Raw genomic sequence first — 13,385 nt, 5'->3', positions numbered from 1 at the left:
TAAACCAGGTTCCACACCCAGCTTTGGAGAACAGATACCAGGAATGCATATTTTTTAATATCCAATTCTATGAATTGTATGAATTGTATGTGCTAAGCCCAGTCTACCACTAGGTGCTTGGGTTGCTTTGTGGTCGCTCCAAGACTCAATCCCTGTTTTGAATTGGGTTTAATCCCTTTTTGGCCTGGAAAGTTGACTTCCCGTTGAGTTGCTAGTCTTTGTAGAGCAGATCAAAGGCCTCCAGTCAATGTTTCTACTTGCCACAAGTAAGATCCTAGAGCTAGAGGTTGTCCAGCTGAACCAAGACCAGCAGCAGTAGAATACAACCCTTGCACCCTGGCACAGTTATCTCAGCCGTAAGACTTGGGTGGCAGAGTTAATTATAAACCAGGTTTCACCCCCAGCTTTGGAGAACAGATACCAGGAATACATATTTTTTAATATCCCATTCTATAAATTGTATCCCCGGGCCTTGTATCCTGCCGGAACATATTTCAGAGAGAACGACAGTGAGAATCGCTTGCAGCTATGAGATAAGGAATTAAACAGTAGAGCGTTTCCCCCCTAAATCACAGCCAGGTGTCACGTAGGCAGAACAATTAATAAAAACCCTTTGTGCCGCGCTGAATTGATATCACTTCGTAATAGTCGACCTCCCTTCTTTAATCAAGACTTACTTTAATTATTTTGCTTTACACATACAATATTAATAACCCATTGCAGAGGGAAATTCTTTCATCAATCCAAATAACATTCTTAATCACATTTCTGTGTACCAATTCCCACTGTCTAATCATCATTTTTTCATGAGGTTGTCAGTGCTTAAATATTGTGTAAGCGGGAGGCCAAGGTTCTAGCAAATGGCAAAAACCTTGCTGCTTGTTCACCTAAATATATATATATATGAAAAAAATGCTACTGGGAGATACACAGTGCTCATCTATACCCCACTAGCCCCCCCTCAAATAGTCACTCAATGAAGGGAGTGAACATGGAAGGGATATCCAAAATGTGGTGAGTCTTTCAGGCTCAAGAGACAGCAGAGGCCCAAAGAGTAAATAAGAAAAAACAAAAACATGGAATAGTGGGCGAAGATATGGAGAGACTGGAACAGGACGGACTGGAGCAGAGGGAGTGGATATGGAACAGGACAGACTGGAGCAGAGGGAGTGGATATGGAACAGGATAGACTGGAGCAGAGGGAGTGGATATGGAACAGGACAGACTGGGGCAGAGGGAGTGGATATGGAACAGGACAGACTGGGGCAGAGGGAGTGGATATGGAACAGGACAGACTGGGGCAGAGGGAGTGGATATGGAACAGGACAGACTGGGGCAGAGGGAGTGGATATGGAACAGGACAGACTGGGGCAGAGGGAGTGGATATGGAACAGGACAGACTGGAGCAGAGGGAGTGGATATGGAACAGGACAGACTGGGGCAGAGGGAGTGGATATGGAACAGGACAGACTGGGGCAGAGGGAGTGGATATGGAACAGGACAGACTGGAGGCAGAGGGAGTGGATATGGAACAGGACAGACTGGGGCAGAGGGAGTGGATATGGAACAGGACAGACTGGGGCAGAGGGAGTGGATATGGAACAGGACAGAACTGGGGCAGAGGGAGTGGATATGGAACAGGATAGACTGGGGCAGAGGGAGTGGATATGGAACAGGACAGACTGGGGCAGAGGGAGTGGATATGGAACAGGACAGACTGGGGCAGAGGGAGTGGATATGGAACAGGACAGACTGGGGCAGAGGGAGTGGATATGGAACAGGACAGACTGGGGCAGAGGGAGTGGATATGGAACAGGACAGACTGGGGCAGAGGGAGTGGATATGGAACAGGACAGACTGGGGCAGAGGGAGTGGATATGGAACAGGACAGACTGGGGCAGAGGGAGTGGATATGGAACAGGATCAGAACATTAGAACATTCACAGGAATAGACCAACCTGTAGCCAATCAGAACATTAGAACATTCACATGACTAGACCAACCAGTAGCCAATCGGAATATTAGAACATTCACAGGACTAGACCAACCAGTAGCCAATCAGAACATTAGAACATTCACATGACTAGACCAACCAGTAGCCAATCGGAATATTAGAACATTCACAGGACTAGACCAACCAGTAGCCAATCAGAACATTAGAACATTCACATGACTAGACCAACCAGTAGCCAATCGGAATATTAGAACATTCACAGGACTAGACCAACCAGTAGCCAATCAGAGCATTAGACATTCACAGGGATAGGCCAACCTGCAGCCAATCAGAACATTAGAACATTCACATGACTACGCCAACCTGTAGCCAATCTGAGCATTAGAGCATTGACAGGACTAGACCAACCTATAGTCTAGTAGCCAATCAGAACATTCGAACATGCAGAGGACTAGACCAGCCTGTAGCCAATCATTAGGACAATTGCTCCCAGTTTATACATGGGATTAGCACTGTCACAGTGCAATGTAAGAGGAACAGTAAGAGCTGTCACATTAGTGATAACGACAATATCTAATAATAATCACAGTCACACCGTTGTACCGTTGCTGCCATTTCCCCGGCAGTTAAACTACCGACGGCGCCACGTGGCTCATTACCAGGAAGAGACTGGGCTAAATCCGGCCCTTACTATTAATTCCCTATTATTAGGCACAAGGTGTCATTGTGGCACCGGAACATGAGCGTATTTACAACATGACACAAATGAGCGGAAATTCTCCTCCAATCAATGCGCACATTGAAGCGGGTCGAGGCGACACAAGTGCAGATTTATTTTCCCTGGGAAATTTATAGGGCAATTATTATGTAAATGGCAGGATCTAATATAAAAAAATATGTTTAGAAATAACCGTATTTCCTGCAGGACCTCTGCCCGGTCCGCCCATCATTGTACATTACTGCCCCATACGGAACAGACACCGACCAAGAGCGACGGATACACATTTAGTTATTCAGCTACTGAGCAATGGCGCACAATTACTGATGAGTAGTGATGAGCCAATCTGTCCCCTGTTTTTGACACAGTTAGTATCAGACTAGGGAGTAGCAGGCTAGAGATTGGCAGTTAGTATCAGACTAGGGATTGGCAGTTAGTATCAGACTAGGGATTGGCAGTTAGTATCAAACTAGAGATTGGCAGTTAGTATCAAACTAGAGATTGGCAGTTAGTATCAGACTAGAAATTGGAAGTTAGTATAAGACTAGAAATTGGAAGTTAGTATCAGACTAGAGATTGGCAGTTAGTATCAGACTAGGGATTGGAAGTTAGTATCAGACTAGAGATTGGAAGTTAGTATAAGACTAGAAATTGGAAGTTAGTATCAGACTAGAGATTGGCAGTTAGTATCAGACTAGGGATTGGCAGTTAGTATCAAACTAGAGATTGGCAGTTAGTATCAGACTAGAAATTGGAAGTTAGTATAAGACTAGAAATTGGAAGTTAGTATCAGACTAGAGATTGGCAGTTAGTATCAGACTAGGGATTGGCAGTTAGTATCAGACTAGAGATTGGAAGTTAGTATCAGACTAGAGATTGGCAGTTAGTATCAGACTAGGGATTGGCAGTTAGTATCAGACTAGAGATTGGAAGTTAGTATCAGACTAGAGATTGGCAGTTAGTATCAGACTAGGGATAGGCAGTTAGTATCAGACTAGAGACTGGCAGTTAGTATCAGACTAGAGTTTGGAAGTTAGTATCAGACTAGAGATTGGCAGTTAGTATCAGACTAGAGATTGGCAGTTAGTATCAGACTAGGGATTGGCAGTTAGTATCAGACTAGAGATTGGCAGTTAGTATCAGACTAGGGATTGGCAGTTAGTATCAGACTAGAGATTGGCAGTTAGTATCAGACTAGGGATTGGCAGTTAGTATCAGACTAGAGATTGGCAGTTAGTATCAGACTAGAGATTGTCAGTTAGTATCAGACTAGGGATTGGCAGTTAGTATCAGACTAGAGATTGGCAGTTAGTATCAGACTAGAGATTGGCAGTTAGTATCAGACTAGGGATTGTCAGTTAGTATCAGACTAGAGATTGTCAGTTAGTATCAGACTAGGGATTGGCAGTTAGTATCAGACCAGAGATTAACAGTTAGTATCAGACCAGAGATTAACAGTTAGTATCAGACTAGGGATAGGCAGTTAGTATCAGATTAGGGATAGACAGTATAAGACTAGGGATAGGCAGTTAGTATCAGACTAGAGATTGGCAGTTAGTATCAGACTAGGGATTGTCAGTTAGTATCAGACTAGAGATTGTCAGTTAGTATCAGACTAGGGATTGGCAGTTAGTATCAGACTAGAGATTGTCAGTTAGTATCAGACTAGGGATTGGCAGTTAGTATCAGACCAGAGATTAACAGTTAGTATCAGACCAGAGATTAACAGTTAGTATCAGACTAGGGATAGGCAGTTAGTATCAGATTAGGGATAGACAGTATAAGACTAGGGATAGGCAGTTAGTATCAGACTAGAGATTGGCAGTTAGTATCAGACTAGGGATTGTCAGTTAGTATCAGACTAGAGATTGTCAGTTAGTATCAGACTAGGGATTGGCAGTTAGTATCAGACCAGAGATTAACAGTTAGTATCAGACTAGGGATAGGCAGTTAGTATCAGATTAGGGATAGACAGTATAAGACTAGGGATAGGCAGTTAGTATCAGACTAGAGATTGTCAGTTAGTATCACACTAGGGGTATCAGACTAGGGATTGGCAGTTAGTATCAGACTAGGGATAGACAGTTAATATCAGACTAGAGATTGGCAGTTAGTATCAGACTAGGGATTGGCAGTTAGTATCAGACCAGAGATTAACAGTTAGTATTAGACCAGAGATTAACAGTTAGTATCAGACTAGGGATAGGCAGTTAGTATCAGACTAGGGATAGGCAGTTAGTATCAGACTAGAGATTGGCAGTTAGTATCAGACTAGGGATTGGCAGTTAGTATCAGACCAGAGATTAACAGTTAGTATCAGACCAGAGATTAACAGTTAGTATAAGACTAGGGATAGGCAGTTAGTATCAGACTAGGGATTGTCAGTTAGTATCACACTAGGGATTGGCAGTTAGTATCAGACTAGGGATTGTCAGTTAGTATCACACTAGGGATTGGCAGTTAGTATCAGACTAGGGATTGGCAGTTAGTATCACACTAGGGATAGACAGTATAAGACTAGGGATAGGCAGTTAGTATCAGACTAGGGATAGACAGTATAAGACTAGGGATAGGCAGTTAGTATCAGACTAAAGACTGGCAGTTAGTATCAGACTAGGGATATGGACTTAGTATCAGACTAGGGATTGGCAGTTAGTATCAGACTAGGGATAGGCAGTTAGTATCAGACTAGGCAGTTAGTATCAGACTAGGGATAGGCACTTAGTATCAGACTAGGGATTGGCAGTTAGTATCAGACTAGGGATTGGCAGTTAGTATCAGACTAGAAATTGGCAGTTGGTATCAGAATAAAGATTGGCAGTTAGTATCAGACTAGGGATTGGCAGTTAATATCAGAGTAGGGATTGGCAGTTAGTATCAGATTAGGGATTAGGCAGGAACTTGCAGGTATTTCCTATGATTTTGTTAGTTATCAGTTTATTATTCTCCCTGTGTGTAGCTATATGTGCGCACAATGAAATACAGGCCATTTATTACTGAGAATGTTAATACAACATGTAGAGCTCATCTGGATTTGATGGGTCACAGCTGGTGAGCAGCGACATTAATGGGCAAATATTAATCATTTTCACGACGGAATTTGCTGAACGAACAGCTTTATTATTGGTTGTTCACCATAAAATCTTTCATTTACCACAGACCTAAAACTGCCACAATTTATTAGTGTTTATTTCTGAAGTGGGCACCACGGAAAATGTTCCTCAGACAATAGAACCAGTAAACTTCCGGAAATTCTGGGACCAAGACTCCCCCTTTTTTTATTCGTTAGGAAGAAACTGGATTAGGAAGAAGCTGTTTGAATCCTTATCTGCATTCGGAATTTAGTGGGGGGGAACAGGCCCGGATTTGTGGCAAGGCCCAGGCCTAGGGTGGCAATTGCATTGTCCTGTCCTACCCAATGCTCTGTACCCAAAAATGGGCAGAGGAAGACAAGGAGGTTGGGGTTGACCTGCAAAGACGGGGACCTAGGGGCACCCTATATTTAAATCCAGGCTTGAGGGGGAATTATCTTAGTCTCAGGTTTCCTTGTGTTGAACAATGAGAACACAATCTAGAACACTACAGACACTTTCGCATCGGGAATGTGGTGGGGTCCATAGGTCCATGGACAGGATTCACTAATAATTTGTAAATATTGTTTATGTCATTATCAGTTTAGTCAGGGGATCTAAGGTTTGAGTGTGCTTTCAGCTAACCTATTGTTTCTCCTACTCCCATGTAACTGGAGGAGTCCCAAGCCGGACTTGGATTTCTTACTATTGAGTGCTATTCTGATACCTACTGGGAGCTGCTATATTGCTCCCTTCCCATTGTTCTGCTGATCGGCTGCTGGGGGGGAGGGGGGGGGGGGATATCACCCCAACTTGCAGCGCAGCAGTAAAGTGTGCCTGAGTCTGAGCTTTCAGCCAGCGCTACACATTAGAACTGCTTTACGCTAACCTATTGTTTCTCCTAATCCCATGTAACTGGAGGAGTCCCAAGCCGGACTTGGATTTCTTACTATTGAGTGCTATTCTGATACCTACTGGGAGCTGCTATCTTGCTCCCTTCCCATTGTTCTGCTGATCGGCTGCTGGGGGTGAGGGGGGGGGATATCACTCCAACTTGCAGCGCAGCAGTAAAGTGTGAGTGAGTCTGAGCTTTCAGCCAGCGCTACACATTAGAACTGCTTTCAGCTAACCTATTGTTTCTCCTACTCCCATGTAACTGGAGGAGTCCCAAGCCGGACTTGGATTTCTTACTATTGAGTGCTATTCTGATACCTACTGGGAGCTGCTATCTTGCTCCCTTCCCATTGTTCTGCTGATTGGTCATACTTACTTTATATCTCCAAACACTTTATCTGCTTATTAATTGCATTACGTCGCCTACAAACATTTTCAAATTCTACTTGTCCATTCTCTCCCCAAATAGCCCTGCAGGGGGCGCCAGGAGTAGAAGTGCCCACAGATGTTCATTGACTTTCTATTGAAATAGCTGTTCCGCACTCTGTCGATTATTTATCCAGTCGCCGAAAAAGAGTCAAGTACCCTCAGTGTTTAGTAGGATGTGAGAAGCGCTGATATTAAAACCATAACAAAGTGGTGATCTATAGCTTCCTGGCCCCTTAAAGGGGACCTGTCACCCTAAATCTCCCATAGACTCCATTATAAGCAAATAATTCTAATTTTTAAAAATGATTCCTTTTTCTCTGTAATAATAAAACAGTACCTGTACTTGATCCCAACTAAGATATAATTACCCCTTATTGGGGCAGAACAGCCCTATTGGGTTTATTTCATGGTTAAATGATTCCCTTTTCTCTGTAATAATAAAACAGTACCTGTACTTGATCCCAACTAAGATATAATTACCCCTTATTGGGGCAGAACAGCCCTATTGGGTTTATTTCATGGTTAAATGATTCCCTTTTCTCTGTAATAATAAAACAGTACCTGTACTTGATCCCAACTAAGATATAATTACCCCTTATTGGGGCAGAACAGCCCTATTGGGTTTATTTAATGGTTAAATGATTCCCTTTTCTCTGTAATAATAAAACAGTACCTGTACTTGATCCCAACTAAGATATAATTACCCCTTATTGGGGCAGAACAGCCCTATTGGGTTTATTTCATGGTTAAATGATTCCCTTTTCTCTGTAATAATAAAACAGTACCTGTACTTGATCCCAACTAAGATATAATTACCCCTTATTGGGGCAGAACAGCCCTATTGGGTTTATTTAATGGTTAAATGATTCCCTTTTCTCTGTAATAATAAAACAGTACCTGTACTTGATCCCAACTAAGATATAATTACCCCTTATTGGGGCAAAATTCCCAGGGAGTGATCAGTTATCAATCAGAGTGGAATAATGTGAATGGAATTGGGTCTGTAACTGCCATATGATTTTAAGGAAATTGCATCCCAGTTGGCAAATGGCAGTTATGTAAATACCATCATCCGTCTCTTCTTAATGCTGTGAGTATCGCTTCGCTGCAGTGGTGCAAATTTGTTAAAGGAGCAGTTTAACCTTTTGTTCAACCGGAGCCCAAGTAATAGGGCTGAATATATATTTTGTCTATTATTTCTTGAGCCAAACAGGGCAGTCTAGGAGATTGAAATTCTCCATGTTTGGTAGATAATTAGATTTCCAATGCCCAAAGAATTCTTTTGTATAGACTCTTGCTAACAAAGCAGTCACAACAAAGGGCGAAGATCTTATAATGTAGGAAGTGATAATACATTTGCATAGTAAACCGATTCTCTATCAAATGTTCCAATAAGATCCCTTTATTATGTGTTAATCCAATGCCCCCGGCCGTATCTGCCTCATCCATAATCCCCTTTAAATCCCAGGCGCTTCTCTCTGCAGCAGGAACAGCGTAACAATGAGGCCCCTGCTCGGCGCCATTTCTACTTATTGTATACTCCTATTGGCTGAGCAGCCACCGGCCCCTTTGGGTTCCTAGAGGATCACAGAAGGGGCAAAGCCATTGGTCCCTTTTCACTCCCTGCAGTTCCGATTGGTCCTTGTCCTGAATAAACTGAATATACAAGGTATCAGGACACTCCCACAGTATCTGTGGGTGGGAGGCCGGAGAGTAAAGGCCTGTGATTGGCCACCGTTACACGGATATATTGTGCAAATGGCAGAAAAACTTTATTGTGAATAACAAAAGTTTTTCAAAGGGTTCACATTGAATTAACTTTTAGTAGGTTATAGAACAGCTAAATCTAAGCAACTTTTCAATTGGTCTTCATTTCCAGCCCGGTTTTCGGAAGGGCTGTCTGGGTCGAAACTTCCTAAATTAGGAAAACCAGGCAAAACTCACTTAGATTGACTCTGCGATCGGGCAATCGGTGATTGTCGTATCATAGCTCCGCCCAGTGATGCCACTGCCCTGCCTCTTCCCCACTCTGTGATGTCATGGCCCCGCCTCTTCCCCATCCCTGTCCGCCCCCTGCCCCATGAAAAAAGCCAGCAGAGGTGGAAACCCTAATTGTAAAGCTACTTACTCATTTTTCTATTCAGCCCCTCTCCTATCCATATTCCTGTCATTCAAATCAGTGTCTGGTTGCTAGGGTGATTTGGAACCTAGCAACCAGATTGCTGAACTTGCAAACTGGAAAGCAGCTGAATAAAAAGGTAAATAACACAAAAACCATAAATAATAGAAAGTGGAAAAACAATTGCACATTGTCTCGAAATATTCTCTACATCAAACCCTTTAACCTGTATTGTTTCTAAGGGAGGATTTGGGCAAATAACAAAATAACCGGCAACACAGATTGACTTTAGCCCCACTTTAGCAATTCCCCGGTTGCTAAGGTAATTTAGACCCTAGCAACCACAGCTAAAACTGTAGAGCTGCTGAAGAAATGGTAAAATAATTACAAAAAAACAAATAATAAAAAATGAAGACCAATTGCAAACTGTCTCAGAATATGTCTCTCTACATCATACTAACAGTTAACTCAAAGGTGAATATCCCCTTTTAACTTATTTCCCTTCTTCTTCTGCCTCTTTGCAGCTTTCAAATGGGGGTCACTGACCCCGGCAGCCAAACCCTATTGCTCTGTGAGGCTCCAGTTTTATTGTTATTGTTACTTTTTATTACTTATTTTACTATTCAGCCCCTCCCCTATTCATATATCAGTCTCTCATCCAAACCACTCCCTGGTTACTAAGGTAACTTGGACCCTAGCAACCAAATAGCTGCTGAACTGCAAATGAAATAACTAAAAAACTATAAATAATAAAAAATGAAGACCAATTGCAAATTGTCTCAGAATATCACTCTCTACATCATACTTACATCATCATAACAGTTAAGTAGCTTTTTCGGTGGCTTTTTTACTATTTTTTACTATTGAAAATGGATTTTCTGACCCGCTGAGAGCATTGTTGGGGGTTTAATAAGATTTGGACATTGAAGGTGAACAATGGGAGTTAATTACCTCTGAAAGGTTCTGTACGGATAAAGTGTGGGCTCTGACGGTGCCGGGCCCGGCCTCGTTAGCTCCCCTCCCCCCCCATACGCACAATCATTAATTAGCAACTAGAGGATTTAAACTTTATATTCCCAACGGAGCAAACAAAGCCGAGAGTGCAAATGGGATTTGCCTTATTAGTTTCTCTAGTTAATCACAGGCCTGTCTGTGTATATAATTATCCCTATGTCTCTCCCCTCCTTCCTTATCTAAGAATAAAACAAACAACAGTAGAAATAATGATATAGTTCATTGAGAACCCTTTGTACCTGGGGTCTTCCCATAATGAATCCCCCTGGTCCAATCGGTCTTCATTATTTATTTTTTATCGTTTTTGAATGATTTAACTCCTTCCCGCTTTCAAATGGGGGTCACTGACCCCGGCAGCCAAACCCTATTGCTCTGTGAGGCTCCAGTTTTATTGTTATTGTTACTTTTTATTCCTTATCTTTCTATTCAGCCCCTCCCCTATTCATATACCAGCCTCTCATTCAAGCCACACCCTGGTTGCTAAGGTAATCTGGACCCTAGCAACCAAATAGCTGCTAAAACTCTAAACTGGAGAGCTGCTGAACAAAAACTGAAATAATTGAAAAAATTACAAATAATAAAAAATGAAGACCAATTGCAAATTGTCTCAGAATTTTTACATCATACTAAAAGTTAAATCTTTATATATTACAAAAATGCCATTGTTTTATTGTGTATATACTGGGCCAAAGCGGCTGGGGCTTAGACTTTGATGAGTAGGGTGCAAGGTGCATAGTATATAGGGTTTGACCCGGAGAGTCCAGATCAATACTTCCTGCCAAGTTTTCCAAATATGGAAATCCAGAATCTCCTTGATTGATGGGGCAATCGGCCAATTGCTGACTGCCATGTCACAGCCCTTCCCCTGATGAAGTCCCGCCTGGATTGCATGTAAATAAAAGGTGACACCCTAAGAGTATGGGGTGCTGGGATGCAAGAAGAGACCAATCTGGGGGCCATACATGGTGAAGTCGCAAACGAGCTGATCTTTTCCCAATCTCCCGATATGCCCACCTAAGGTCCAATGGCCCATACACCCTCCATTTTAATTGGATTGTAAAGGGTGTATGGGCCGTCGGACCAAGGACAATATCCAGGATCAAGGAATAGGAAAATCAAACCTGCCCAATCTGGATGATTTTAGGCCAGATATCAGTTGGGTAGGCCCGTGGGGTTCCCATACATGGGCAGATATCAGTCTGAAAGACCCAAGTTGGCCGCCTTCGCTTGTGGTACCTACAGACCTGCACCGGCTGAAACTTTGAGAAAAAAGTCAAGACCGTTGATGTCGCTCCCAAAAGGGGGCCATACAGGGGTAAATTTTAGCTGCAGACTTGGGTCCTTTAGACTGATTGTCTGCCCGTGTATGGGCACCACTGATGGGCTTCCCCATCCAACCTAAAATTGTCCAGATCTCAATTGGGCAGGTTGTATCAGTGACCTCATCATCTCATTCATGCGGTCTCTGATCCGACGTCGCCTACGCCCACCATTGTAATTCAGCCCTATATCGCCCACCTTTAGGTCGGCATTTCGGGAGAAGATCCGCTTACTTGGCGACCTCTCCAATTTAGCGAATCTTTCCGTTTACCGCCACCATTACTGTCTCATTTAAATCCTTTATTCCCTTCCCCCAGGGGAAGTCTCAATGCACAAATGCCTTATAGTTATTAGATGTTCAGAAAGAGCCAATAGATTGTTCCATCCTGTCCCATTGGGAAAATATATTGCGAGCTTAAGAAATGTCCAACTGTCATTCGCCCAAACGCCGCTCGCAACTTAAACGAAATACCAATGCAAACATCAATCTCTTAACAAGGGCCATGTAGGGCTGACAGAGCGGCGGAGTCACATAGGGAGACGCTCTCTGTGTCACATGTCATACTTGTGTGTTATTCTCGTCTTCTTAATGAGCCGGCGCTGAAGTGACTGGCGTATTGGGATGGAGCCGCGCAACCCACAGTATTAGTTGGTGTGAGGCTCGGAGAGTCCCTTTGCGCCGAAGGGAAAAAAAACCCCATATCTTTGGGTGTTGATTGTCTCCTCGGAGATTCCTCGGTTCGTATATGAAATGTGGAGCGTTTTCAGAAAAAGCCCTTGAGCTCTTATTGAATTGCGGAACCTGTTATAGTTCTGCTCTTATGTTTAAACCAAGAACGACAAGAAAAAATAAATAACAATCAGCGATCGGTTGTAGCCAAGTGTCTATCCATCGGCTGCGAAACAGTCGCCGAGACGAAAAAGTCTCCACAAAAATTGACTTTGGAGTGAGAAAAAAAGTTGCGCATTAAAAAAAGGCACCTATTGACTTCAATGCGTTTCACGAATGTTTCGCAGTTTGGCGAATTGTTGTCGGCAATGTAAACCTACTAGTTATGAATGAATGTTTTCATCAGGCAGGAATTCACAGCAAAATTCGGCATTTTAACCTTTTTTGGCAAAACTGCCGTAAAAAAAATATAATTTGTCAAGACAAAAAACATTGTTGCAACAAAAATGTTGCCAAGACACAAAAGTCTCCATATAAAAACACCCTTTGACTTTAACGCATTTTGGAGTAAGAAAAAAAGTTGTGCAGAACTAAAACAGGACAGATTTGCTTTTAAAACTTACTTTTTTGGGGAAGGAAATGGAAATAGTGACCAGAGTCGGACTGGGGGGTGAAGGGCCCACCTGGGTTTTTGCCCTGGAGGCCCTGCACCCCCCAAGGTCCCTTCGCCGACACATCCCCTACAGGGGCCCCCACCGCACACCTGTATGCAGTTAACTGTCTGTATTCAGTGATGAGCGAATATGTCCTGTTTCGCAGGAAAATTCCCGAAACGGTGAAAAAATTCTCTAAACATGAAAAATAACGTTAGACGCGGGTCATTATTTTGACACGTGTGACTTTTTTTGGTTGTGCAGCAAATTTGTTCCGTGGGCAATTTTTTTCAGCCATTTTGCAAAAAAATCCACCATTGGCGAAATTCGCCACGAATCCATTCCTGACGGAAAGTTCCACTCATCACGATCCGCATTACCATTTGGCAGAAGGAATAATCGGGGTTTTACGCCGGAGAGGTTGCGCTGACATTTGTCTGTATTTATATGTTTATCTTTTCTGACGCCGGATCCAACGAGCGCGGCGAATCCTTATTAACATTTCTCAAAATGGAAACTAAATACCCGCGCTGCTTTCCGCTC

The 13,385-nt window shown here is 42.9% G+C and overlaps 1 protein-coding gene across 1 annotated transcript in view; it reads left to right on the top strand.

Annotated features, from left to right (window-relative positions):
- The window catches only part of cntnap5 (contactin associated protein family member 5), a 294,459-nt gene that overhangs the window by 246,145 nt on the left and 34,929 nt on the right, over positions 1 to 13,385 (top strand). The window lies entirely within an intron of this gene.

This window comes from Xenopus tropicalis, chromosome 9, assembly GCF_000004195.4.
Source record: "Xenopus tropicalis strain Nigerian chromosome 9, UCB_Xtro_10.0, whole genome shotgun sequence".
In the NCBI taxonomy this organism is placed as follows: Eukaryota; Metazoa; Chordata; class Amphibia; order Anura; family Pipidae; genus Xenopus; species Xenopus tropicalis.
The sequence above is the reverse complement of the archived record's forward strand: the minus strand, read 5'-3'. Positions and strand labels throughout refer to the sequence as shown.